This window comes from Bubalus kerabau, chromosome 22 (assembly GCF_029407905.1).
Source record: "Bubalus kerabau isolate K-KA32 ecotype Philippines breed swamp buffalo chromosome 22, PCC_UOA_SB_1v2, whole genome shotgun sequence".
Lineage (NCBI taxonomy): Eukaryota > Metazoa > Chordata > Mammalia > Artiodactyla > Bovidae > Bubalus > Bubalus kerabau.
This window is the reverse complement of record NC_073645.1, coordinates 21,668,784-21,695,562: the sequence shown is the minus strand read 5'-3', so window position 1 is coordinate 21,695,562 and position 26,779 is coordinate 21,668,784. Positions and strand designations below refer to the sequence as shown.

Genomic DNA, 26,779 nt, shown 5'->3' with positions numbered 1-26,779 from the left:
CGTGAACTCCAGTCAGGGAGAAACAATGAAAGAGCAGAGAGTAAAATGGGTGTGTGCTCGGAGTGTGTCATCCATGAGAACCGTGGCTTAGGAAGGAGTTAAGCAGGGCCTGTCACAGGGGCCCAGGGGCTGCAGCAACCCCACCGCATTCCCACACAGGTTAGATGCGTGGATTTGTGTTGGGTGCACTGGATATGTATTTGTGTGTGGATGTGTTCCAAACATTTTTTCTAATATGAGTATTTTTTAAGCTATGTGAATGATTTTGGCAACCCTGTCTTAGGGGGCCTTCATTTTTAAAATATATTAAGACTTTCAAAAACTGGAAGTGACCCAGTCTTCTTAAATTTGAAGAGGGTCTGGTATTAGCGTGGTTTTAAAATATTTCTTTCTTTGTTTATTTGGCTGCATTAGTGTCATAGTTGTGGCACTCAGGATCTTCACAGCATCACCTGAGGTCTTTTGTTGTGGCCCACAGACTCTCTAGTTGTGGAGCATGAGCTTAGTTTCTCCGTGGCATGTGGGATCTTAGTTCCCTGATAAGGGATTGAATCCATGTCCCCTCATTGCAAGGTGGATTCTTACCATTGGACTACCAGGGAAGTCCCTGGTTATAAGCATTTAATGAGCATCTATTATGTACCATGTACCAAGGGGCTTCCCAGATGATGCTAGTGGTAAAGAACCCACCTGCCAATGCAAGAGACATAAGAGATGCAGGTTTGATCCCTGGGTCCAGAAGATCCCCCAGAGGAGGACATGGCAACCCATTCCAGTATTCTTGCCTGGGGAATCCCATGGACTGAGGAGCCTGGTGGGCTGCAATCCATGGGGTCACAAGGAGTCGGATGTGACTGAGCATGCACACACGCCCTATACCAAACTCTCTGTTTTGCCCTTCACACACATTCTCATTTAAGGAGGTGGTACTGTTTCCTGTTTGTAAAGGAGGAGACTGAGACTCAGAGGGCGAGTCTCTTGCTTAAGGTCATGTAGTCGTGAAGCTGAGACCCATTTGGCTCCAGCATTCAGGCTTTTTCCTCCCTACCACTGGTTCCAGAGCCAGGCAGGTCAGGAAGGAAGTTGTTTTCACTTGGTACCAAAAGAAACTAAATAAGGATGATGCAATTTTTTCATAAAGCCAAAAATATTTCATCTAAAGGACTGATGTTTTCAATTCTAAGATTCCATGCTTTCTGCTTTTTTTGGTATTAAAAATATTTTTATGGTTATGACATCATAGATGGTAGTTGTTTTTTCATTGTCCTTAGCTGGCAAAATAAAACATTGGCAATCCCACGTGAGTGCTGCAAAGTCTGTGTTTTGAAGTTTTACTGTGCCATGAAATCTCCAAGTCTGGAAAGGACTGCTCTATATAACACTGGCATCTCAGAAATACAGAGCTGCTCTTCATTGAGTGCCTGCCATGTGCGGGCACCCGGCTGGATGGTTTTCATACATTATCTCAGGTCAAAATATGAAAGGGGGAGGCATTGCGTAGGGTTTATAGGTTAGGAAACTGAGGCTTAGAGAGGTGAGGGTCCTTGCTGAGGTTCTTGGGCTCCAGGCACACACGCTCACTCTCCCAGGTAAGGATGCAGACTGCTCATGAGCCCAGCATCTCCCTGTACATCTCACCCTACTCAACGCCCCCCCTCCAACCTCAACTCCTGGGGAGACACTAGTGCTCCCAGCTGACGTTACTGCATCATCTTCCCTTCATACCTCCTCTCACAGAGCCTGTGCCTTCCCCCACACATTGAAGCTTTGACAGTTTTCAGAACCTCCATAAACAGCATTCCGGAGGACCGAGGCCAGCGTCTGCGATTCTGTTCTGGTGCTCTGTTCAGAAGAACCTCTCAAGAGACTCAGCAGTGAGGTGGTGCTTTGTGTGATTCTGTCCCTCGCTGGCCAGGGCCATGAAGGTCCAGTGAGTTTCCCAGAGCTCTTGGCAGTTCTCAAGGAGATCTCTTATTTCAGTCAATGCAGGCCAGGCGGGGGTGGGCAGGCCAGCGGCCGCCCTGAGGGCCTCGGGACCTGCCTTGCTTGCTCACAATGGCCTGGGTGCATGCACCCAGCCTTACTTCTGTGAGCAGTGCGTGCACAGGCTGGGGCTGGTCATCTTGGCATCGTGCACATTCGGTCTGCATGGGGGGACCTTGGCACCTTGCAGCGGCAAGTGCACCTTTGAGCTGGGTCTCACTCATGCCCCAGCTGATCCACAGCCCCAGCCTCCTGGTGTGTCCTCACGTGACTGCCAGCTGCGGTGGTGACAGCCATTCATGCAGACAGGAAGAGTGCCCGCTGTCTTCATCAGGAGAGGAGAAAACTGAGCTTGTGCCCTGGACTTGTGAGCCTCTGGGGCAGAGAGGGTCTGGCTCTGCCTAGAGAAGATGGACCCGACTGGAGACCTAGGTATTTTTCAGGTGATGATAGATAAAGGGGAAACATTCTGTCAACTTATGGAGCTGGAGATGACCAATGAGGCAGATGTATTTAATTTACAAAGTGAGAAAACGTTGATGAGTATTATACATAACATTATGCAGGAGGAGGAGTAATAATAGCAAAACTGAGCTGTGGTTCATTTTTTGTCATTTTTTTGGTGTCTCATCTTTAGTCCTTCTTCTGAAACACACCCTCCCTTTCTTCCTCGTGGAAAATTGCTTCTCCCCTTTGGTGGGCAGTTTTGGAGAATGGTAATCAAGAAATACTGCCTGCACTCTGCAGAAGCCACAAACTCCCTGAAGATTCTTCCATCAGATGCCAAGAGGAAGAGCCAAGAGGTGGGCACAAGCTCCAAGCACATCCAATTGGATTCTCCCCTGACACTGTCATTTGGGGTCAGAGCAATGTAAGGAGGGAAGAAACATTTGGAATTTAGTTGTTTTTGCTACAGCATCTGAGCTAGCCTATCAGAGGGTTCCAGCTCTTCTGGAGTTGTCTGTTCTAACCTGGTCCATCCGCCTTCCCCTTGAACCAACCAGCTCCCCCATAGCCTGCCAACCAGTTTCCTTTCCACATAAGTTAGACAGAGTCAGTTTCAGTCATTTTTAACCAAAGAACCCCCACCAAGTCTCACCCACCTTAAATTAGTGGAGTCCTCTTCTCGGTGGCCCACTGGAAGGTCCTACACCTGGTTCAGAGGGACACCCCCTCCTCTGAACTGGCCTTAGGGGGCTGTTTCCTTGCAGCACAAGAACACGTGACCTTATAACTATGCCTCAATTTGGACCCCAAACAACATTACCAGCTCAATCAGCTGGTTATTCACCAGACTTGGCTACAAATGCCAAAAACCCTTTTGACTGTTTCCAAAAATAAAATTCAGCCTCACGGGATGAGGCTCTGCCACCATTGTGTCTGTTCCAAATAATGTGGCATTGATCTTGAAGAAAATCCTCCAGGGAGTGCCCAGAGTATCTGGAACAATGGCAGCAGCCTTGGGATAAATATCTGGCGTCTCTGGATGATGGCTCAACAGGGGGAGAGAATACCAGTTTGGATGGATATATTCTGATATTTGTATTAAATAGCTCATGTCATTATCTCATGAGCTCAAAGTCATACTGCATGGTGGAGACATGTTTCTAAACCTAAAAATTAGATTTTGTTTTAAAGATCCTTTGAAAAATCCCCTGCATACAAGCTGAGAACACCAACAAGTCCCCCCACCACTGCCATGCCCCCAGCCTAACTCATTCTCCAGGCCTGGCCAGGTAAGGATTTTTCCCTTCACAGTGGAAGCATGCATGCATGCTGTTTCTTCAGTCGTATCCAACTCTTTGCGACCCTATAAACTGTAGCTCCCCAGGCCCTCTGTCCATGGGATTCGCCAGGCAAGAATACTGGAATGGGTTGCCATGCCCTCTTCCAGAGGGTCTTCCCAACCGAGAGATCAAACCTGCATCTCTTATCTCCTGCACGGCAAGCAGGTTCCTTACCACTAGCGCCACCTGGAGGCCCAAGTGGAAGCAGTAGTTATTATCCGTTGTTCTTAAGCAGGACGAGTGTCCTCTGCTTAGGGATGGGCTGCGAATCTAAAACAAGAGAACATGTGACATCCATGAGCTCCCTTAGATCCTCTTATGTAGGCATCATGCTTTCTAGCTTTTGAAGTTTTTCTTAGCTTGGGGAAAGGCTTGCCTCTAAGTTTCCCAAAGTAAGAGTGTGTGTGTTTGAGTTGTATGTGCATAATGTTTGCTGCTGCTGCTAAGTCGCTTCAGTCATGTCCGACTCTGTGTGACCCCATAGATGGCAGCCCACCAGGCTCCATCGTCCCTGGGATTCTCCAGGCAAGAACACTGGAGTGGGTTGCCATTGCCTTCTCCAATGCATGAAAGTGAAAAGTGAAAGTGATGCTAAAGCTGAAACTCCAGTACTTTGGCCAGCTCATGCAAAGAGTTGACTCATTGGAAAAGACCCTGATGCTGGGAGGGATTGGAGGCAGGAGGAGAAGGGGACGACAGAGAATGAGATGGCTGGATGGCATCACTGACTCAATGGACATGAGTTTGAGTGAACTCCGGGAGATGGTGATGGACAGGGAGGCCTGGCGTGCTGCGATTCATGGGGTCGCAAAGAGTCAGACACGACTGAGTGACCAAACTGAACTGAACTGATTGTTTAGATGACACTCTGGGCACCAAGTTGAAATAGTAGAGTGGACAGTACCCACCCTCCCCACTGTCACTCCCATGCTGATGTGATCACCTGGCTGTGTCCAGTCAAACAAGGAGAACAACACCTCCACCCTTATCCACTCCCATGTCGCTGCCAGGTTCAGAGTCCTGGACCACCCTGACAACTGAAGAATCCCACTTTCAGGCCACAGGCAGGAGAAATGCAGTCATTCTTGATGTTTCTTTTGATAGGGAAAAGAAAAAGGAAGAGTGAAGCTTTCAGAATTGACTTCTGTCTTTTGGTGTCTTGCAGTTTCCATCTCTTTGTGAACCAAAGATCACAGCCCAGTAAGGGGAGGGAAAGAAGAATCTCTACTCTTGGCGGGCTCTAAGACAGTCTTGGATTATTTATTTGTTCTGTAACTCATTTCTGTCAAACAGTCTTTTTCTATCACTTGTCATAAAAAATTGAAATGCTAGTTTCTCAGTGAATGTCTTGGCTTTAACTATCTGTCTGACCTTGGACAAATTATTTAACCTCTCCAAACCTGTTTTCTTGAGCATAAGCACAGCGCCCAGACACAATGTAGATGCTCAGTAAGTATGTGTGTGAATAAATGAGATGATTTCTTAGGTCCTTTCAGTTCTAACACTCTGTGGCTTTCCTGGTCATTGAGGGGAATCTTAACAGTGGGTTTCTTCCCAGTGGTAGGCACCTCCATTGCCCATGGGCATGTTTCATATTCATTTGAGGGTGTTTATTCTCAAAAGCACTGCTCTGCTATTCTCCTGAGCATGCTCAGTACCACACTAGGCATATAAGGTTTGTCTTGGGAGTCTAGAATGCAAGGTCCACATGGTTTTTAACCAGAAGTGACATTGACCACCATTGCTCAATGGGCCTGGCTTTTGCTTGTCAAACGTTGTTTGCTCATTTACTCTGTGTTTTGAAAAAACTTTTTGTAGACAACACCTTCCCCACATCGTTCAACTCTTATTAGTTGCCTTTGTTATGTCACCCATAACAGGTGAAGCCATAAACTTTGTTCAAATGTTGAGTCACTCTTGGCATTCTTCAGTTGACCAGTGCCTGGAGTTGCACAGTTGAGGTGCTTATAGGGTTAATGTTGCTCTCTTGTGAAGTTGGCTTACAAAAGGTGTCCCCTCGAGGCTCACCCCTAATCTGGATTGTCAACTGGGGACCTGCCAGAGATTGATGACGGGGATTATAATTGTCTTCGTGTTGTGCTTTCATCCAATTTTCTGATGTGTTTTGGTAATGATGTTGACAGTTGTGTGAAGATCTGTTACTGAAATTAAAGCAGCAGCAGCAGCATTTTTAAGCTTGATGATTAGATTTGATTAGACCAGAGTGGGTTTTACTTCTCCCTCAGAGTCAGCGGAGATTTACTGTCCACTGACTGATTTAACTTTGTGCCAGAAGATGGTTAGTGACATAACTTACCATCAGAAAAAGAAATGTCAAGGAACATTGAAACAAACACCTAACCTTGTTTGACTTTTGTGATGACCTTGAAGGGGTTGGAAATGTACACATTATCAAAGGTTTCTGCCCGTAGAGCATCACAGAGAAAACAAATGTTGACACAATTTTGTGGACATTTGTATTGATGAGCGCCTTTGAATAGTAGCTATCATTTGAGTGAGTCAGAGGCTTTCATGAAATCAGATAAGGTAAAAAAAAAAAAGAATAGGATTATAGTTTCTGATTTTTCTTGCCACTGGCAGGTGGTAAAAGTAGCCATTTATGAGTCCGAGTCTGCATGACTTAAAGCCATAGTGAGAAGCTAGGACAAAGCTCATGAGTGGTCAAATGTGAGAATTTCCTGTAAGGTAATATGTGGAATTTCACTCTGTATGTGAATTCTTAAAATAATCATAACCAATAATTCACAAAAGAAGAGATGCAAATGGATAATAGACAGGAAAATAATATATAACTTCACTAACAATTTTCAAGATGCAGTGTAAAATCTGACAATAGTTTTCAGTAATAAAACTGGCAAAAATGTAGGCAGATTATACTACTCTGTGTTGGCAAAGATGTAGTGAGGTGGGTATTTTCATGAACTCCTAGTGGCAGTTCAGTACTCTGGAGAGAAATTTGTCAAAAGCTACTGAGAGCCTTAAAAATATGCAGACCCGTTGACTCTGTAATTCTACCTTTATAACTCTGTCCTAGGGAAATAATCAGAAATATATGGTCAAAAATTTATGTGCAAAGCTATTTATTGCACCTTTTTTATAACAGCAAAAAAAAAAACAGAAGCAACTTTATTATCCATTAGTACCAAAATGGTTAAGAAAATTATGGAACACCAACGTGATGAAATATTATGTGATCATTAAAAATTCTTTTTAAAGAATATTTAAAGGTATGAGGGAAATATTCATGATATTATAACTAAGGGAAAGAAGCAGAATGTTAAACTTGATACAGTATGGTCTTCACTTTGTAAAACATTTAAATATGAACAGAAAAAGACTTGAAGGAAATATACCATTATATTAATAGTTATTCTAGGTGGTTGATTTAAAGATTATTTAAATTTACTTCTTTGTGACTTCATACCTTTTTCCAATTTTTGTAAAATTGGCACATAATATATTTTTATAATCAGGAAAAACTTTTTAATCTGAACTTCTATTTATTGTTATTATTTTTATTTATCGGAGTATAGTTGCTTTGCAATGTTGTATTAATTTCTGCTGTACAACAAAGTGAGTCAGCTATATATATACATATATCCCCTCTTTCTTGGATCTCCCTGCCCCCCTGTCCCACCCATCTAGGTCAGTTCAGTTCAGTTCACTTCAGTCGCTCAGTCGTGTCCGACTCTTTGCGACCCCATGAATCGCAGCACGCCAGGCCTCCCTGTCCATCACCAACTCCCGGAGTTCACTCAGACTCACGTCCATCAAGTCCGTGATGCCATCCAGCCATCTCATCGTCTGTCGTCCCCTTCTCCTCCTGCCCCCAATCCCTCCCAGCATCAGTCTTTTCCAATGAGTCAACTCTTCGCATCTAGGTCACCACAGAGCAAAAAAAAACTTTTAGTGATCATAATCACAGCGTCCATAGGGTCACCCAAGAATTTCTTTCAGCATTTCAGATCCTCACGAGATCAGGGAGAGCAATTATATGTTTCTTTCACCTAATTTTGAAAGTTTTAGCAGAAATTCCTTGGGCTCCAGATGCCTTGTTCTTACAGCCACTTGATGATTTTCTGCACCTTGTCAAGAATCAGAGGGATTCTGCGAATTCTTTTGTCTGATATCACAGGATAGAGCTAAAAATGTGTTCCTCAATAATTGTCTTAACTGGGAAGGTCTCTGAAATGCTCTTTCCAGAGCTCAGGGACAGCTTCATTCTTATTTAACAACTCTCCATCCAGGAATAACAAGTAGGCTGGAGGCTACTATTTTGTGTGTGTATGTGTGCACACACATGTGCACATGCACATGTAACACTTAAATACACACATGTTATAAAATGTTGGAGGAATGCCAGATGCTTTCATGAGGGTTACTTTTCCATGTCTTCTTTGTGTCAAATTTCTTTGAGCCTCTGCCTAGTTTATAGTTGCCTTGGTTTCTCTCCCTCTGAGTGGGCATGAGTAGCTGGAAATTAAAAACCTCTACTTCCCAGCCATGGTGTGAGGAGGCTGGACTTCATGATCTCAGGTGTGGTTTAGAGTTGGTCACTCCCTCTATCCCCTCACTCTTCTGAAGAACCCAATTGTGATGTTTTGTGGGAATGGATCCCAGAACTTCCACAGACATTACTAATGGTAAATTAAAACCCACTCTTCAGTGGGTTTAGAATATAGAGTATATGGAGTATAGAATATAGTATTGGAGGTTCAAGAGGCTTAGAAGCAAATGATAGACATGATCTCTGATTTAAAAGGGAGGCAGGACCCAGACATTTGCCCATAACGGAAATGGATTGCATTGCTAGCTAGAGCTTCCCCAAACCCACCTTACTAGGGGCGGGGGTGGGGTAGGGGGGTAGGGGGACAAGTAGCATTCACGGGCACCTGCAGTGTGCCTGGCATTGTGCTGAGTACTTTGCATCAATCTTCTCCTGTACTCCTCAGCCATCCTCTGAGATAGATACGATTGTCCCCACCCCACCCCCATGATAAACATGAGGAAACAACGGAGGTTTAAGAAACCTTCCTGAGGTTAAGTTGCAACGCTAGACATCAGCCCTAGAGCTCACACAGGCCAAGTGACCAGTGTCTTCCAAGCTTGCTCAGAAGGATCACCCAGGCAGTATGTTAAAAAGACAGCACCCAGGCCCTCAGAGCTTCAGGGTGGTCTGGGGAGGGACTTGGAAATTGGTAGTTTTAACAAGTGCCTCTGGTTCGATCCCTGGGTGGGGAAGCTCTCCTGAAGAAGGGAATGGCTACCCACTCCAGTATTCTTGCCGGGAGAATCCCATGGACAGAGGAGCCTGGCAAGCTACAGTCTGTAGGGTCACAAAGAGTTGGACACGACTGAGCGATAACACTTTCACTTTTTTCTGGTGATTTTTAGCATCAGGAAATCTTGGGAGCGCCCATGTTAACTCTGTGATGGTTTTCAAGCCTAGCTGCAAGTTAGAGTCATCTGGGGAGCTTTTTTAAAAAATGCTGGTGCCCAGCTCCACCCCAAGTCATTGTGATTTAATAGAACTCAGATGGGACCCAGGCATTGGTATCTTAAGACACTCCAGGTGATTCTAAAGTGCAGTCAGGGCTGAGACTACGCTGCTGCCTCGGCTGATTAAAATTAAATCAGCCTGACTCACTCTAAAAAAACACTGATAAAAGAAGAATCACTCCATGTCGACCAACTGTCTCCTGCTTTCAGCCCCGCAATCAAAGGAAGACATGTAAAGGCTGAAGGAAGAAAAGCGAAATACCCAGCAGGGTGTGACATGACATTGCCCATTGGCTCCCCGGCTCCTGACTGAACACCAGGTCGGTCTGAAACCCCAGAGGCGCTTCCTAGCCAGAGCTTGCACACAGAGGGGGCCTCTCTTACTTCTTTACTTCAGTGGTCCACAAACTACAGCATGCAGCAGAATTCAGGGGAGAGGCGGGGCTTATTAAAACAGATGGCAGAACCCTGTATCCATAGTTTCTGATGTAGTTGGTCAGGGGTGGGGCTGAGGCTGCTGGTCAGGAGACCACCCTTTTTCGGACCACTGCTCTGGCTTCTTGGCTGTCACAGAACTCACATGCCATATGAACGCAAGGATGGCCCGGCCCTGCTTCCTGACCATTGAAAAACTGTGCCTTGGAAGAAGAATTTCTCTGAAGGAACTTTCAGTTGGGTCTTAGACCCTTTGCCTGTGACTTCTGCAGGAGTCACCACTGAGACATCTGAATGGATGTCATAGACCAGTCCCATTCCCCCAGCACCCAATCCCTGCCCTCAGTCACAGGTTATCACACACATACCTCCAGAAACAAGTGTTCATTTGCCCAGTCATTCAATAAAGGTATGCAATGCCTCCTCGGTGCCAGCCAGTGTTCTAAGAAAAAGGTAGAGAGTCGGACCTGAGTCTTTCCTTCATGGAGCTCTTATAGGAAACTAGCAAACATATTAAAAAAAAAAAATGAGTGAATGGTAAGTGATATGAAACAAGCAAATCTGAAGGGACGACGTTTGAGCTGCAACTTGAATGACAAAAGGAGCTAATCTTCCAAGGACCGGATTAAAGAACCCCTATATCAAGAATGTCACAAGTGGGTTCTTAAGAATGATGAGGGCACAGAGGAAGTGACCAGCTCCAAGTGTCACAGGCAGAGGGGACCGTTTGTACAAAGATTCCTGAGGCAGGAAGAACTTGGTGCCTGTGAAGAGCAGAGAGCAGGACAGCGAGCCAAGGTTGATGGGTGTGTGACCACCATGTGAGTTTCCTAGCGCTATAAGGTTCTTCACATCTGTTCTTAATGGGGGCCTCATGACAGCCCTGTGATGTAGAGGAAAGAGAGTGTTATGTACCCATTTTTTTTTTGTATGAAAACACTGAGGTGGATGCAGGTAAAGGGTCCCTGCCAAGGTGTCAGGGTAGTAAGAAATAGAGCTGAAGGCAGAGCTTCTCAAACTTTCATGGGCGGGGCTTCCGTGGTCCAGTGCTTCAGAACCGGCCTGCCAATGCAGGGGACGTGAGTTTGATCCCTGGTCTGGGAACTTAGGTCCCACATGCCACAGGGCAGCTAAGCCCGTGAGCCACAACTACTGAGCATGCGCTGCAACTCCTGAAGCCCGCTCACCCTAGAGCCCGTGCCCCGCAACGAAAGAAGCAGCACAGTGAGAAGCCGGCGCACGGAAACTAGTGCGTAGCCCCCACTCCCTGCAACTAGAGAAAACCCACGCACTGCAATGAAGAGCCAGCGCAACCATAAATAAATAAATAAAACTTTCATAGACAACAAGTCACTGGGAACCTTGTTAAAATGCAGATCCTTACTTTGTAGGTCTGGGGTGGGGCCTCAGAGTGTACATTTCTGACAAGCTCCCAGATGAGGTCAACCTGAGGTCATTATTTCATCGTCTGGTTCTTTGATCAGGTGGACTACATCCTTGGAATTGAGCTCCTCCCCACCTACCCAGGGGCCCAGTGTCAGAGGTCGCAGTCCTCCCAGACACTGATGTAACACACAGGAAGAAGCTGTGGGGACCACCCCATCTCTTCAGGGGCACCAGAAAGGCCAGCCGAGTCCCAGCTGGTGTGAGATCCTTCCTTTGTCTGGGGCGCAGCCTCCGGGTCAGGCCGTCCATACTGATGGCCCAGTGTATCGGCTCCCTGCCACTCTGATTTACACTCCTGAAGTGCTCATCAATTCCAATAGGCAACCTCTTGAGTTATTTTAGGTTTTCAGTTTTGATAGCGAAAACCAGCTCCACGAAGCCAACATATTTCTTCTTGGTTTCGTTTCCAGATATGGCATAGCTGCCTCCCAGCTCTCTGGTTGCCTTGCTAACCACATCTTGCTTTTCTTGGGGCCTCAGAGCTAACGTCGCCGCCCCCCCCCCAAGCCTCTCCAGTCTCAAATTTGGATGGGGACCCTGGAGAGTCGCCATTAAGACTGTCCCAGGCAAAAATTAGCATAGACTGCAAGTAGCTGGCTTTCTTTTTAACAGCAGGACCATCATTGCACTCGCCACCATTAGAGAGAGGAAAAAACTGACAGCATATGATTTGGGGGACCATTCACCATGCCCTGCTCCCAGAAACCATGGCAGGGAAATCACAGCTCCCGCCGTGCTCAGGTGCCAGACAGCGTTCCTGGAACTCAGCTCTCCTCCCCAACCCTGGTATTTCAGACTTCACAGTTCAGCCGCTGGCACGGTTAGCAGCCTGCCAAAGGACTTCTAGAACCTGCCACAGAAGATGCTGGTGCAGAGGCCCCTTTATTCATGACCTGGGCCCTCTTAGCTGTCAGGGGCCCCCCTAGTCCAGCTGTTCAGAATGTAACCATAAATTCTAGGCAGACCCAATACTAATTTGGCGGTCAACTGCCAGCGAATACCAACCACATAGAAATGCTCAGTGAATACTTTTCCTGTGACATCCTGAAAGTCCAGCAAAGATTCTTGACTTGCTCAGGGAATTATCTACTTCACACCTTTCGCCAAAATGATCCATGGACCTCAAATAACAAAAATGACTGAGCTGACCTGTGTTTGTCTACATTTTATTCAGTTCAACAAATGCTTCTTTAGGTGTGTGAAGGAAGCTTGCTAATGACTTGAAAAGAAACAGAGATGTAAAAGGAGCAGTCTTTTTTGTCAAGAAGATTATCATCTGTTAGCACTGGGCCCATAGATACATCCACAAATATCTGTACACAAAGTAGAATGTGACAAAGTCAGGATTCAAAGCAGGAACAGAGTGTGGCTAGCAGCTGGTGGCAGAGGGATTTATTCTAACTGGAGAAGTCTGGAAGGATTTTGTGGAAGGGGTGGCAGTGAATCTGGTTTGCCCATGGGATAGAATTTCAACTTGGGGATGAGCACTTTTAGTGAAATGAACAATATTTACCATGTATTAAGCTCTCACCATGTACCAGAGGCTGTTCAAAGTGCTTTACATGTTAGCCCATTTGACCATCTCATTAGCTCCATAAGATGGGTGCCTATGTTATCATGCCCATATTACAGGTGAGACAGGAAGCCAAGCCAGGTCAGGTAACTGCCCCGGGCTAAGTACTGGTCCAGGCAGAGCTGAGATTTGAATCCAGGTAGCCTGGAGTCGGAGAAGGCAATGGCAACCCACTCCAGTACTCTTGCCTGGAAAACCCCATGGACAGAAGAGCCTGGAAGGCTGTAGTCAATGGGGTCGCTAAGAGTCGGACACGACTGAAGCGACTTAGCAGCAGCAGCCTGGAATCAGAGAAGGCAATGACAACCCACTCCAGTACTCTTGCCTGGAAAATCCCATGGACAGAGGAGCCTGGAAGGCTGCAGTCCATGGGTTCGCTAAGAGTTGGACACGACTGAGCAACTTCACTTTCACTTTTCACTTTCATGCATTGGAGAAGGAAATGGCAACCCACTCCAGTGTTCTTGCCTGGAAAATCTCAGGGACAGGGGAGCCTGGTGGGCTGCCGTCTCTGGGGTCGCACAGACTCGGACACGACTGAAGTGACTTAGCAGCAGCAGCCTGGAGTCAGTGGCCAGGTTGATGACTACAAAACCCTATTGCCCCTATGTATAAGACATTGGGTTTTCTTTTTTCTTACCTTCATTTTCAAAATCACTAATCAACTCTGTTGAGGAGGCACGATAGGCACTGAGGACCTCCTGAAGATGTTTGTTTATTCCCTCACTACAGGCTGGTGAGCCTCCTAATCAGCCAGGCCCCCGAGGAGAACAGCCTGCTGCAGCCTGGCTGGCTGAGCTCTAGAAGCCAAGAGTGGGCTCTCCAGGCCAGCTACTCCCCTACCCTGGAGAGTCTTTCCAGTCCTCAGAGGCCAGCTCAGCCTGTCTCTCTGCCTTTGGGGCTTTGAGCTTAGCTTCCATGGTCCCTTTAGGGCCCTGAGATGTAAGATGTGGTTGTGGGATGGGGAACACACCCCTAGGGAGGAGAAGATGCTTCTGTCTTCCATGGCTTCACGGCTTGGGGCTGTTCATGGCCCCCAGGGGGCAGAGCCCAGGAACAAGCTCTGCCTGGTGGTCCTTCCCAGAGGCTCTTGGCACAGAGAAGGTGGCATTTAGGCAGGGCCTCTACAGGTGAGCTGAGGGCTTGGAAATCCTCCCAGCCCTCCCCTCAATGGGAGGCTGTGCTGGAAAGGGCACCTTTGTGTCATCTGTACAAAGGGTCCACTAGCACCCTGTGAAGGAAATGTGGCTGACAGGCTGAATAGAAATGGTGTCGCCTGACAACAACCCTGTGTCCTTAAAGAAGAAGGCTGGGTCCTGACCTGGGCCAAAGTACCGACAGGGTTAATCCTCTTTCTTCTCTCTGATGCCAAGTGATGTTGAATCTTTCAGCTACTTCTTCCCTGAAGAAAAGGAAAAAAAGAGAGGTCTGCAGGACCCCACCCCCATTCCTCCATCCTCCCCCCTCCCCCAGCGACATCTCTTTCTGTACTCAGGAGCTGGGAGGTCTGAAGTCTTCTTTTGAACCTTCCTGCCAGGAGGCAGGTGAGGAACAGGAGCTGCCTGCCTCCGCACCCAGGGATCTCTGAGAGGTGAGGGAGGGCCAGCCAAATCAGCGGCGAGCCAAGCCCCAGATCCCTCTCCGCCCTGGGATTGGTCCGGGAGCGTTTTGTGTTAAATGCCGACATATAAATTTGTAGACGTTGCTTGTGAGCAAATTGGATTCCTTCACGGGGCTCTTAAGTGCTGCCATTTAGCCAGATTTAACGGAGGCTCAGGCCACCGCCACTCCCCACCGCCCCCACTCCCCACGCTGACCCCTCCAGAGTCACGCAGCAATCGATCCCCAGCCAGTCCAGAAACAGCCAGGGGCCTGAGCACACTCCAGCCTGTCTCTGCACTGCTCTGCATCCTCTTGGCTTCCTCCCACCGCTCTCCGTTCTCCCTCCGTCCCTCCCCAGCCTCCCGCTCCCTTCCTCTGAACAGCTCCCCCCGCCTGCCTTCCCCTCTTCCCTCCAGTCTCTCCCTCCTCCTGTCTGCGCCGTGGCAGCTGCTTCCAATGCAGTGAGATGCACCAATTCATTCAGCCTCGCAGACTCTTTAAGGTCGTTACTAAATATATCAAGCAGAAGAAAGGGTCTTTTTTCCTATCTCTGAGCAGGGAGCATAAATGCTGGCCTTAGGATCCAAGCTGGTCTTCCCTGATCCTGAACAGCAGGCAGTCCAGAGCCAGCCAGCCGGGTCACTGGAGTCCTGGGTGACCCCCGAGGGGAGGGGCCAAGGTGAAGCCTCTAGAGAGGGGTGCAGGGGATTCCGGGGAGACAGTGGGCATAAGAGATGCAATTCATTTTATATTTTCAAGAGTTAAACAGCCCTGGAGACCATTTCTGCCAAAGCTACTTCTCCCCACTCTAGATTAAATTTTTTTTTATTTTTAAAGAAATTGTGAAGCATTGAAGGAGGCTGACTCACCAGTCCTGGAGAAAGACTTCTATCTGAATGCCCTAAGCAGTGTTGTCTCTGGTATTTTTCTAAGTTAGAAGCTGATGACCTTGCTGCTCAAGCAGTAATGGGTAGTGAAGCTCCAGACTTCAGTGTTGTGATTAGATGAAATGTACAACAAAGTTAGTCCGCATGTTACACACCAGGGCGGATGCCTGGCCGGCTCCCGCTTCTGGGGTCATAGTTGCCCAGCAGCTCCTCACTCCATCCAATCCTCCCTGCTACACACAAACACAAGCCCACCCTAGGAATCTCTGAGTCTCCATCCCCTCCTCCATGTGTGTGTGTGTGTGTGTGTGTGTGTGTGTGTAGGCAGAGCAGGCTGAGTTGTGATTTTAGAGAAACGCCTCCTCCCCATGCAAAAATATCTCCTGCACACAGCACGCAGCACCCATCGTTCAGAAGTTCTTGGAGGGGAGATAAAAATATAAGTGGTATTTTATCTTCAAATCAAAAGTAGATGAGGTCACTGGAGAACCTGTCGGGCAATCCTTTGTAACCTTCTTTTCTTTTATGAGACAAAGAATACTGTGGCTGTGTCCCCAGGTGCTGTCACATCACAGAACTCTGCATAACAGTGTAGGAGATGCCTGAAGCTCTAGGGCCTGTCTGCAGACTTGCTGGACCTCCAAGGAGGAGCCATGGTTGTGGAGAAGGGAGGCTGGGGACACTGGCAGTTCTATGACAATCCAGTGGTCAGGGAGGAGAAGTTCAGTGGAAGAGAACATTCTAGAAACCTGAGATGTCACTGACGCCCCTGGTGGTAATGGGCTCAGATTGGAGGAAGTGGTGTCCACCAGGTGCCTCAGGGGCTCAGAGACCCGGGAGAGGAGTTCCAGTGGGGAAAGGGGGCTGAGTCAGCATTTCCAAGTGTGGCCCCCGGGCAGGAGGGGAGTGGGGACATTTAATGTAGAGCCTTCTTCAGAATCTTGGCCCAGAGCAGGAAGAGGCAGCAAGTGCTTAGGAAACGTAGAGGAGGAAACTGATTTTCTTTCTGGGCGGGAAGTTAACGGGAGGACTTCAGAGGAAAGGAGTTTTGAGATGGGTCATTGAAAAATAAATAGGAATTCACCAAGCAGAAGAGGGGGGCCACGGAGGGCCTTTCAGGCGGGAAGAAGAGCATTTTCGTGGAGGCAGAGGCATGAAAGACCACGCCGTGTGTAGAGATCCAGGAATAATGTGTCGGCGTGTGGAGTCTGTGAGGAGAAGAATGGGAGGGAGGTATCACTGAAAGGCAGACAGAAGCCAGAGGGCACAGGGGCTGAGGCGCTTGTGCTGTATCCTGTCAGGCAACCAGCAGTCATGGAAGAGATATTTTTAACGTACTTTTTTCCCCCTATGATTCTAAAAGCAATATGAGCTCATTATAAGATTTTTTAATGTGGAAAAGTTACAAAGAAACATACACATAATTACTGTTAACATTTTGGCATGTTACTTTTAGTCTCCTCATCACTGGGAAGTACATCATTACTTTCTGTGCAGTTACACTTTCACAATGCTTCTTTGCAGAAGGAGTGAGATGCATCCTTTTTCAGAGGAGTTAAAATATTGGGTGGGGGGAAATCTGTGCCTTGACGTTGATGAAATAGGGTTTTGTTTTTTTTTTCCAGCTTAAGTTCTCGTATTTCAAATTTGGTATCTTGTTTCTTGACTCAGAATTGCAGCACAAGAATTCTCTCAGGTTATAAAAGTATTTATAAAAATCATTTTTAACAACTGCATAATATTCCACAACACAAATATTTCACAGTTTATATAGCTGTTTTCCTATCAGTAGGTATTTTGTTGATTTCTACAACTGTACATAGTTTTTAAATTTTGTTTTGTGTTTTTACTATTTTTCTCATAGATAAATGTATATACTCTAAGCTAAACATTGATACTGTATAATAAGACTTATCTTTGAAAAACATGTTACACTTTCTATCTCTCTGAGGGATATAAATAAACTATTAGTGAACTTAGCTATTTTTAGAAACTTAACTCAGTCCTCTTTTTTTAATCCAGTAATTAGAAAAATTTGGATTTTTTTTCTAATCACAGTAAAATGCATATAACACAAAGCTTACATCTTAATCATTTTAAGTGTAAAATTCAGTGACATTAGGACATTCACAATGGCACCCCACTCCAGTACTCTTGCCTGGAAAATCCCATGGGCGGAGGAGCCTGGTGGGCTACAGTCCATGGGGTCGCTAAGAGTCAAACAAGACTGAGCGACTTCACTTTCACTTTTCACTTTCACACATTGGAGAAGGAAATGGCAACCCACTCCAGTGTTCTCGCCTGGAGAATCCACAGGGACAGGGGAGCCTGGTGGGCTGCCGTCTATGGGGTCGCACAGAGTCGGACACGACTGACACGACGCAGCAGCAGCAGCAGCCGCAGGACATTCACACTGTTGCGCTACCATCACCCCCAACCAACCATAGAGCTTTTTTCTTCTTATGAAACTAAAACTCTACATCTGTTGGACAATAACTTCCCATTCCCCTCTCCCTACCTCCTAGAAACCACCCATTCTGCTTTCTATATTTTTTAATGTAACTGCTCTGGGTACTTCTTATAAGGGGAGCCATGCAACATTTATCCTTTCATGACCGACTTCTTTCACTCAGCATGTCTTCACGGTTCCTCCGTGTTATAGCACATGTCAGAATTTCCTTCCTTTTTAAGACAGAATAATATTCCTGAAAATACATGTTTTTAAGGTGTGTGTCTGCACCACATTTTGTTTACCCATTCATCCATCTGTGTGCATAAGCCTTTATCTGAATTTTGGACTCTCTCTACAATAGACTCTGTCATCAATCAAGAGATATTTTTTAAATTAACCTGATATATATGCAAAATTGCTTTCCAAAACCTTTATATAAGTCTACATTCTATCAGTGTATAAGTATGAATATCAGCATTGGATATTATTTTTGGTTTATTTTTATTACTTTGATACTAGAATAATAACATGTCATTTTTTAAATATGCATTTTTTTGAGCATTCCTAATGAAGGCGAACTTTTTCTTATATCTTCATTAGCCAGATGTATTCCTTCTTCGTAAATTATTTTTTGTCCTCTGATCATTTTTCTGTTAAAGATGTAGTATTTTGCTTATTGCTTTACATGCTATGCCTACAGATTAAAGGTTCCTTCATACAATCACCTGTGTCCTCGGAGTGCCTCCTATCATGGGTCAGGCACTATCTGGACACTGGAGATACTTCTGCAAACCATCAGACAAAATCCCTGCCCTCATGGAATTTACATCTAGTGAGGGAGATATTAAACAAGACAATAAGCAAACCATGTAATATGTTAGATGGTGTAAGTGCTAAGGGGAAAGGATTAATTGGGAAAGAGAGGTAAAGTTTGGGGGCTGGGTGTCAAGGGAGCCTCACCCAGACTGAGACCAACCCTGTAGGAGGTACGTGAGGAAACTCCATGGTCATCAGGCAAAGGGTCCAGCCTGTGCAATGGCCTTGAGGCAGGAACACAGGGGTCATGGGATCTGGTACAGAGTTAGGAAGGGGAGAGGGGTGAAAAATTAGGTCTAGATGTGGCCAGAGCAGCAGACCATATCGGCCCTGAGGACTGCTTGCTCAGCCTTTGGCTTCTTTCTCTGAGTGAGAAGACCGTTAGGAGACGGATTTTGAACAGAGGGGTGACGTGCTGTGACCTGCTCTTTAAAGGACAGCTCTATTTCCACGTTGAGAATAGACTGACAGAAGAAAAGGAGGAAAGCAGAGACAAGTGTTAGGGAGTTCTTAGAGTAATTCGCCTGAAAGGTGGTGGGGCTTGGGGTGGAGGTCAGCAGCAGAAGTGTGAGAAATAAGCCAGACACCGTGTATATTGAAGGTGGAGGCAGCAGGATTTGCTAATGTCTTGGGTGCAGGGTGAGAGAGGAGTCAAGTAAGACTTTGAGCTGTGAGCCAAGCACCTGGAAGTCAGCAGTAGAGAAAGGAAAGACAGCAGGAATCTAAGGGGGCTGATCAGGAACTCCATTTTTGACAAGTTACATTTGAAATGTCTATTAAACATTCAAGAGCAATGTCAAGTAGTCAGTGGGATATATGAGTCTGGAGTTCAGGGAAGAGGTCCAGGGTGGAGAGATAAATTTGGGAGTTGTCAGCGTAGAGATGGTATTTAAAGCCCTGATACTGTGTGAGGTCACCAAGGAGGAGGAAATGGATCGCGGAGAGGGGGAAAACCCCAGGACTGAGCTTGCTGCCTCCCACATCAGGAGAGATTTGCACCCTGCAGCTTGGTTTTGGCACCCTGAGGGTTAGCAGGCTGAGCGTGGGCAGGGGTGGGGGCGGAGACGTGATCAGATCTGTGTGTCAGATCGGTGGCTCTGCAGGGTCACCCGTGGTTTATCCCATCTTTCCTGAGCGTGGAGGGAATTTGAGAGCTTCCCATTAGAGGTCCCCAGTAGGCAATGGTGAATGTCTCAGATTTCCATGGTTACTTTTGACCAAAGATAAGCTAACTCTTTAATCTCAAGAGCCATCATCAACAGGACGAAGTACACTGACAGCCCTTTGATATTGACACTGGAAATGCAGGCTTAGGAGAAACAAGGAGGAGGAAGAAAGGGGGCGCACGGGGTCCAAAGGGAGACTCAGGGCGAGAAAAGCAGCACTGTCTTCATATCCTCCGGCTCCTTCCTGAAAGTGGTGATTCTTAAGGGGCCGGGGAAGGGGAGGAGCATCAAAACACTAGGGAGCTTTCTTAATCTATTTTCCCCTGGCCCCCATACTCCTGACCCCAGGAGATTCTAGAACCCTCCCCAGCCACAACATGAACCTCTCCTCATCCCCAGTAGAGAGCCCTCACTCTCAAGGGCAAATACACTCTCACATCAGAGCTGGGGTGAAATAGCTTGGCCAAAAGGATGCCTTGCAAATTTACAAGTCTTTCCTGTGTGGCTCAGAAACGTATCAGTATTAAGAAGCATGAGCATATAATTTGTCACCCAAACCAGGGCACTTTTGATATAATGCTCAGATACCTAATATTAATAATTTTCCAGAACAAGAAACGAACTGGGACTATCCTGTGTTAAGACCACTAGCGTAGCTCCAAATATGGTTCAGAAATTCCAAGATCAGCATCACCTAAAAGAGATTACTTTAAAAATAAATCTCTGAATCCGTCTCCAGATCTACTGGCTCAAAATATTTGGGGATGGGACTCACCCTTGGTAGAGGAAGTCTCTCTTTATCCCGTCATCTCTTTTCTTTCCTCCAGAGGTGTTTTACAGTCTTTGGGGACAGGGCATTAGCAGGAAGGAAGAACTTTTTCCTGCAGTGGAGTGTCAGTTCTGTACCTAACTTATGCTAAAACTGTGGCAATTTTCTTTCCTGGGAAACCCATGTGTTCAGGATGGTCAATTCCTCATCTCCTCTTGAACTCTGCACTGCTGCGTGTTCCCTGACCAGCCCCTGGTCTGCGGTACTAGAACAAAGAATTGTCCCTCTGACTATGCACGCTCAGGACTCTTAAAAGGGCAACAGGATTGACTCCTTGGATGTCAATCCCCTGGCATGTGTCCCACCCACAGGCCAGCATCACTTCCATTTCATAATCATTCTGGCTCTGTCATCTGTGAATTTAAAACCTTTTGCATTTCATTTATATTTTAAGCCTGTTTTCTCTTCTTTGACTTACAAAAGCCATAAATTTCCTACCTGTTGAAGAGTGTTCCTTTATGTGTTCTAAATAGTGGCTCTTTCTCCTGGCCCAGCTCCTGATAGGTAGAAGACGATGAATCTTTAGGGGAAGCCATATAGACCCTTTCCTTATAAGGCACAACTGTTTCAACAATCATAGGGCTGGAAGGGACCTCAAACATAGTCAGGTTGAACTGACTTTTCCAATTCCACCCACCAGATCTCCCCTTTCTTTGTAGTTGCCCTGTTTGCTGGAACATATTCAATGACAGAGTACTCACTACCTCCATTAGCAATCAGCTTCAACTTTGCGGAATGTCTTTTTAATGGTATTTCCTCCCTCGTTTATTGAGATATAATTGACATATAACATTGAATAACTTTGGTATACAATCAGATGATTTTTTACACACATATATTGAAACAATTGCCATAATAGGGTTAGTTAACACATCCACCACCTCACAAAATGTTTTTTGTTGTTGTTGCTGCTTAAAAATCAGCCTCCTCAGGGTTTTCTGGTGTCTCGGGTAAAGAATCACCTGCCAATGCAGGAGACACGGGTTCAATCCCTAAGCTGGGAAGATTCCACATGCTGCAGAGCAGCTAAGCCCGTGCACCACAACTATTGAGATGGTGCTCCAGAGTCCAGGAGCCGCAATTACTGAGCCCCCATGCAGCAGCTAGTGAAACCCACACACCTAGAGTCTGTGTTCTGCGACAAGAGAAGCCACTGTAATGAGAAGCCCGAGCACTGCAATGGATGGTGGCCCCTACTCGCTGCAACTAGAAAAAAGCCCGTGTAGCAACAAAGACCCAGCACAGCCAAAAGAAAAATTAATGTTTTAAAAAATCAGCCTCCCCTAGGATAGGCTGATTCACATGGCAATGGATTAGAGTTGGAGAAATCACTGTGACCTCATGTTTGGCTTAATATAGATACAGATGGTCATATATAGAAATATTTGTAGATATGTACACATACATGGATTAGTATCCTTCCTTGCTATGTCATCTGACAGCCTAGATGCAACGGACTATGCAATAGCAATGAGTGCACCAAGTCCCCAGATCTTTGTTTCTAAAAACATTGTTTAATAAAAGGAACCAGGGCTTCCTGGAGAGATGGCTGATCCTAGGACTAGGGCAGGAAATACACAAGATGAACCTGCAGCATCTGGTGAAAGTGAAGTCGCTCAGTCGTGTCCGACTCTTTGCAACCCGTGGACTGTAGCCCACCAAGCTCCTCCGTCCGTGGGATTCTCCAGGCAAGAATACTGGAGGGGGGTGCCATTTCCTTCTCCTTCTGGTAGTGCTAGAATCTAAGGAAATGGTCAAAAATTAACACTGATGGGTGTTAAAGAGGCCAGGAACCAGTAGAAGGAGCTCCCTGTGACAAAATATATGTGAGGGAGAATAAATAGACAAATCTCCCATGTAGAAGAATTCAAAATAATTTACATAGATACTCCGTCATCAGGGAGGTGAAGCACAGTTCCCTACTCCTTAAGTGTGGGTCCTTCTTCCAAAGGGTGCAATATGTAAAGGAAGAGGAAGAGGGACAAACACAAGTGACCAAGGTCAGCATCAACAGGAATAAGTCCTGTTAATAGGGTGTACCCTTGATGCGAGGTGATGAAAATGGCTCTTTACCTGTGTGGTCTTTCTTCGAAAAATGCATAACCCTGGTCTAATAATGAGAGAAACATCAAGAAAATCCCAATTGATGTCCATTCAACACAATACCTAACCAGTACCCCTGAAGCTGTCCACGTCATCAAAACTAAGGAAAAGAAAAGGTCCCTTTTCTATCCCAGATCCCATCCACACCACATTTAGTTGTCATCTCTCCTTAGGCTCCTCTTGGATGAGACACCTTCTCACTTTCCTTAGTTTTGATGACCTGGACAGCTTCAGAGCCAAGGTGAGCAAGGAGGAAGTATGGACTTTAATGCATCAATACTGATGCATTATCAACCTAGACAGCGTATTAAAAAGCAGAGACATTACTTTGCCAACAAAAGTCCATCTAGTCAAGACTGTGGTTTTTCCAGTAGATGTATGGATGTGAGAGTTGGACTATAAAGAAAGCTGAGCATCAAAGAATTGATGCTTTTCAACTGTGGTGTTGGAGAAGTCTCTTGTGAGTCCCTTAAACTGCAAGGAGACCTAACCAGTCCATCCTAAAGGAGATCAGTCCTGAGTGTTCATTGGAAGGTCTGATGTTGAAGCTGAAAATCTAATACTTTGACCACCTGATGAAAAGAACTGACTCATTGGAAAAGACCCTGATGCTGGGAAAGATTGGGGGCGGGAGGAGAAGGGGACAACAGAGGATGAGATGGTTGGATGGCATCACCAACTCAAAGGACATGAGTTTGAGTAAACTCCAGGAGTTGGTGATGGACAGGGAGGCCTGGTGTGCTGTAGTCCATGGGATTGCAAAAGTCAGACATGACTGAGTGACTGAACTGATCAACTAAAGTCCATACAGTGATAGAGGAAACTGGGTATGGTATATATGGGCACTCTGTACTATACATTCAGCTTTTCTATGAATCTAAAACTATCCCAAACTTAAACATCTCTTTTTTAAACAATCAGTCTTCCTGCCTCCTTACTCACTTTGTCTCTGTCCTTGGCCTGAATTCACTCTAGCACCGCCATCAGATTCACCGCTCCCCTTCCCCCACCTGCCTTCTCATCTCCAAACCAGTGGTCTCTATCTCCATCATCACATCCTCTGAGTCCTGCTTTCAGTTTCTCTCACTGGCCAGATCACCATTCTCCAGACTGCTCGGGTTAGCAACTGCCTCCCAAGTTCATTGACTTGCCCATAACTGAATATAGCCCCCTCTGAGTGTGGCTGCCCAGCCCAGGGAAGAGAGAACTCTGTTACCCCCTTCAATTTGTACACTCTATCTCTATTAGCATAATACACAGTGACTTCAGCAACTTGTATTTGGCGGGCTGCCACCTCATATTCATATCTCAACTACCCACTTTTTTTTTCTTCAAATAGATTCACTACAATCAACATAAGGAATAACTTCCTGCAAAGTTGAAATTTACCCAAAAAATGCCTCTGGAGGTAGTGAATGCTCCATCAATGGGAGTGTGCAAATACACTTGGCAACCTCAAAAAAAGGGGAGATTTGGTGGGTGAAACTGAAGAAGGAAGTCCAATAATGTTTGAAGTCCCCTGGACAAATTACTTAACTGCTCCTGCCTCAGTTTCCACATCTTTAAAATGGGAATAACAGTAGAACATACCTTGTATGGTGTTGAGGATTAAGTGCACGAATATGTAAAAAGGCACTTAGAACAGTTTCCAGCGCACAGTACTACATAAGCATTTGCTATCATTTTGTTTCTCTTTAATATTTGTCTCAAAGATGGAGACAGTGCAAGACCTCCCTATAAATCACTCCCGGCTCCCAGGTCCCTGTCGAATCCTGGCTCCACCCCCCTCCCCAGCTTTATGTCACCTGTCCATTTGATCAGCAGGCTATCAGTGTCCCCTTCCCATCCATCCATGTGCATGTCAAATAGAAGGAGACAGAGGGCAGAGCCCAGTGGTGAGTGTCATGGGGTGATAAGGCTGGGTCCCCTACCAACCGGGCTGGGGTGACACCAGGAAGAATGAAATATCCTTCATCTCTGGGCGCCAGATTGGTCTTCCCACAAATCATTGCAAACGCCTCACACATGCTAATGACCAGCTTCCTTTGGTTTTAAAGACCAGTCATTTCAGGAGCATCAGGGTAAATGATGGGCTCAGTAGCCACCGAGAAAGAAGTTAGAGGTGCTGGCATCTGAACTTAATTAGACTCCTGTGCTCTTTATAAGGCCTGATAAGGTCAGGCAAATACATTCAGCGTTAATAACATTATCAGCACCACGTGGTCGGCAAGCCTTGCCAGAGTCGATATGTCAAGTTTTTGTGGCTTGAAACATGTGTCTTCTATTCACACTCGGGCTTGTTTCTTCTGTGCCAGCAGCTGGTGCCACATCTGGATAGCTTGTCTCTGCCGAGGCTTCTTTTCTCCTGTGAGTGTTTTATGGGACACCCCACCCCATCTCAGTCCTTTTAACAGAAAAGAGCTCATTTGTTCATTCATTCTCTGACGGCCTGTCAAGGGGTAGCCCTGGGCATTTGTTACAGACTTGCCTGGACAAGATGAACTCACGTCCCAGAGCAGTGGGCCTGGAGCATCTGTGTGCAGAATAACCCCAGGGGAGGAGGTGCTTAGGAAAGAGGCATTTTTCAGACCCCTCTCCAAGCCCATTGGATTAGAACTGTGGGGCGGGGAGAGGGGTGGGTCACAGCCTGGGGCTCTGCATTTCACATCTACTCCCCAGGTGACTCTGATGTAGGTGATCTGATGACCACACTTTAGGAAATGCTCACGGAAGGGTTGTCAGTCACCAATAAACCACCCACCATAATGCCTCGGATCATAAGGGTCATTAGCAAGTGGTTCATCCTCTGTTGAAAGAGGATCAAGTGAGACTTCACAGAGGCTTATAGCACAAGCCAAAGCCTGAGAGCTCATGTCCTTGGAAAGAGAGTAAAACGGTCATTGAGGTCTGATTTTGAAAGGAAATACATTTAAGGCGTGAACCCTGGAGACAAACCTGGAATGAACTCCAGCTCTTCTCTTGGTGTCTGTATGTTCTTAGGCAAGTTATATCACCTCTTGGAGCCTCAACTTCTTCAGCTGTAAAGGACACCTCTGCTCCTAAAAGTTGACCGATTAAAAAGGGAAAAAAGAATAAACAGCATCATACAGGATATTTACCAAATTGTCAGTAGACTGCTCCACAAATAACTACTAATTAAAATAGTACTAATAAGAAATAACAGTCAGATATGATTCTACCTTGCTGAGAATTTCTAGGTTTTGTACAGGCCATGAGTAGCCGTATAGGGTTTAAAAGCAGAGGCTGTAGTTCAGTGTCAGCAAATAAAGATTTATTGTGCACCTACTATGTGCCAGGCTGTAACGAGCACTGGAGCTGATTAGTCTGTGTTTAAGAAGGCAGTTGTGGTGGCCAGACTGAAGGATTGCTTGGAGGCAGGCGATCATTATAGACCATTGTGACAGTCCAAGCCAGTGATTCTCAAGCTTGAATGGGCATCAGAATCATCTGGAGGCCTATTTAAAAACACATTTTCCTGAGTTTCATCCTCAGAGTTTCTGATGTGGAAAGTCTGGGTTTGGGGGTCTGAGAAATTTGCATTTTTAACTACCTCCCAGGTGATGCTGAAGCTGCCGGTCAGGAGACCACTCTTGGAGAACCGCTGGTCCAGGCAAAAGACAAGCACAGAAAAACATGATGAAGACGCAGGCACTAACCAGGGTTGGTGGTGGGGGTTGGTTCCAAACAAGGTTTTAAGGGTGAATGGACAGGAAATGGCGACGACAGGGCTCAAGGGACACTGGAGCTGGGCGGCCTCTGAGTCTGGCTTCTGGGTTTGCTTGTCCCTGGATTCTGCAGACCCTTGGGGTCCTGCCGGCCCACCAGCTTCAGGGGTGAGGAGGAGGTGCCAGCCAGCGTGGACTAGCCACACCTGTTGGAACCTTCAGTCCAGTTGTCCTGGCAGGGTTTCCCAATGTGGTCTCTCTCTTTATCTCTGTGTGTGTTCAAAAGAGAGCCAATTTTTTTTTTTAATGCCTTTCTATTCCTCCTGGGATGCTGGCCGCTGAGATGCGCGGGTACCGTTCCACAAGAGTGCCCGAGGTGTGTATTGAATTTCGGTCCCGGATCATTTAATGTGCGGTGACGGAGGCAGCGGCTGTTGTTTGGATTCATGGGGAACTCTCCGCCTTTTCTGTTTTCTGTACGGAAAGACCTCAGG

The 26,779-nt window shown here is 46.3% G+C and overlaps 1 protein-coding gene and 1 long non-coding RNA gene across 3 annotated transcripts in view; one reads left to right on the top strand and one right to left on the bottom strand.

Moving 5' to 3' along the window:
* The window catches only part of CRTAC1 (cartilage acidic protein 1), a 152,747-nt gene that overhangs the window by 41,388 nt on the left and 84,580 nt on the right, over positions 1-26,779 (top strand). The gene's annotated exons all lie outside the window — the stretch shown is intronic.
* On the bottom strand, positions 21,469-26,050 carry LOC129636708 (uncharacterized). 2 transcript variants are annotated; one of them, XR_008707090.1, is made up of 4 exons: positions 25,907-26,050; positions 25,555-25,658; positions 24,535-25,132; positions 21,469-22,238 (listed from the first exon to the last, which is right to left on the bottom strand). It is a non-coding gene; the product is annotated as an uncharacterized LOC129636708 (long non-coding RNA). The 2 variants fall into 2 exon arrangements; XR_008707089.1 differs by lacking the exon at positions 24,535-25,132.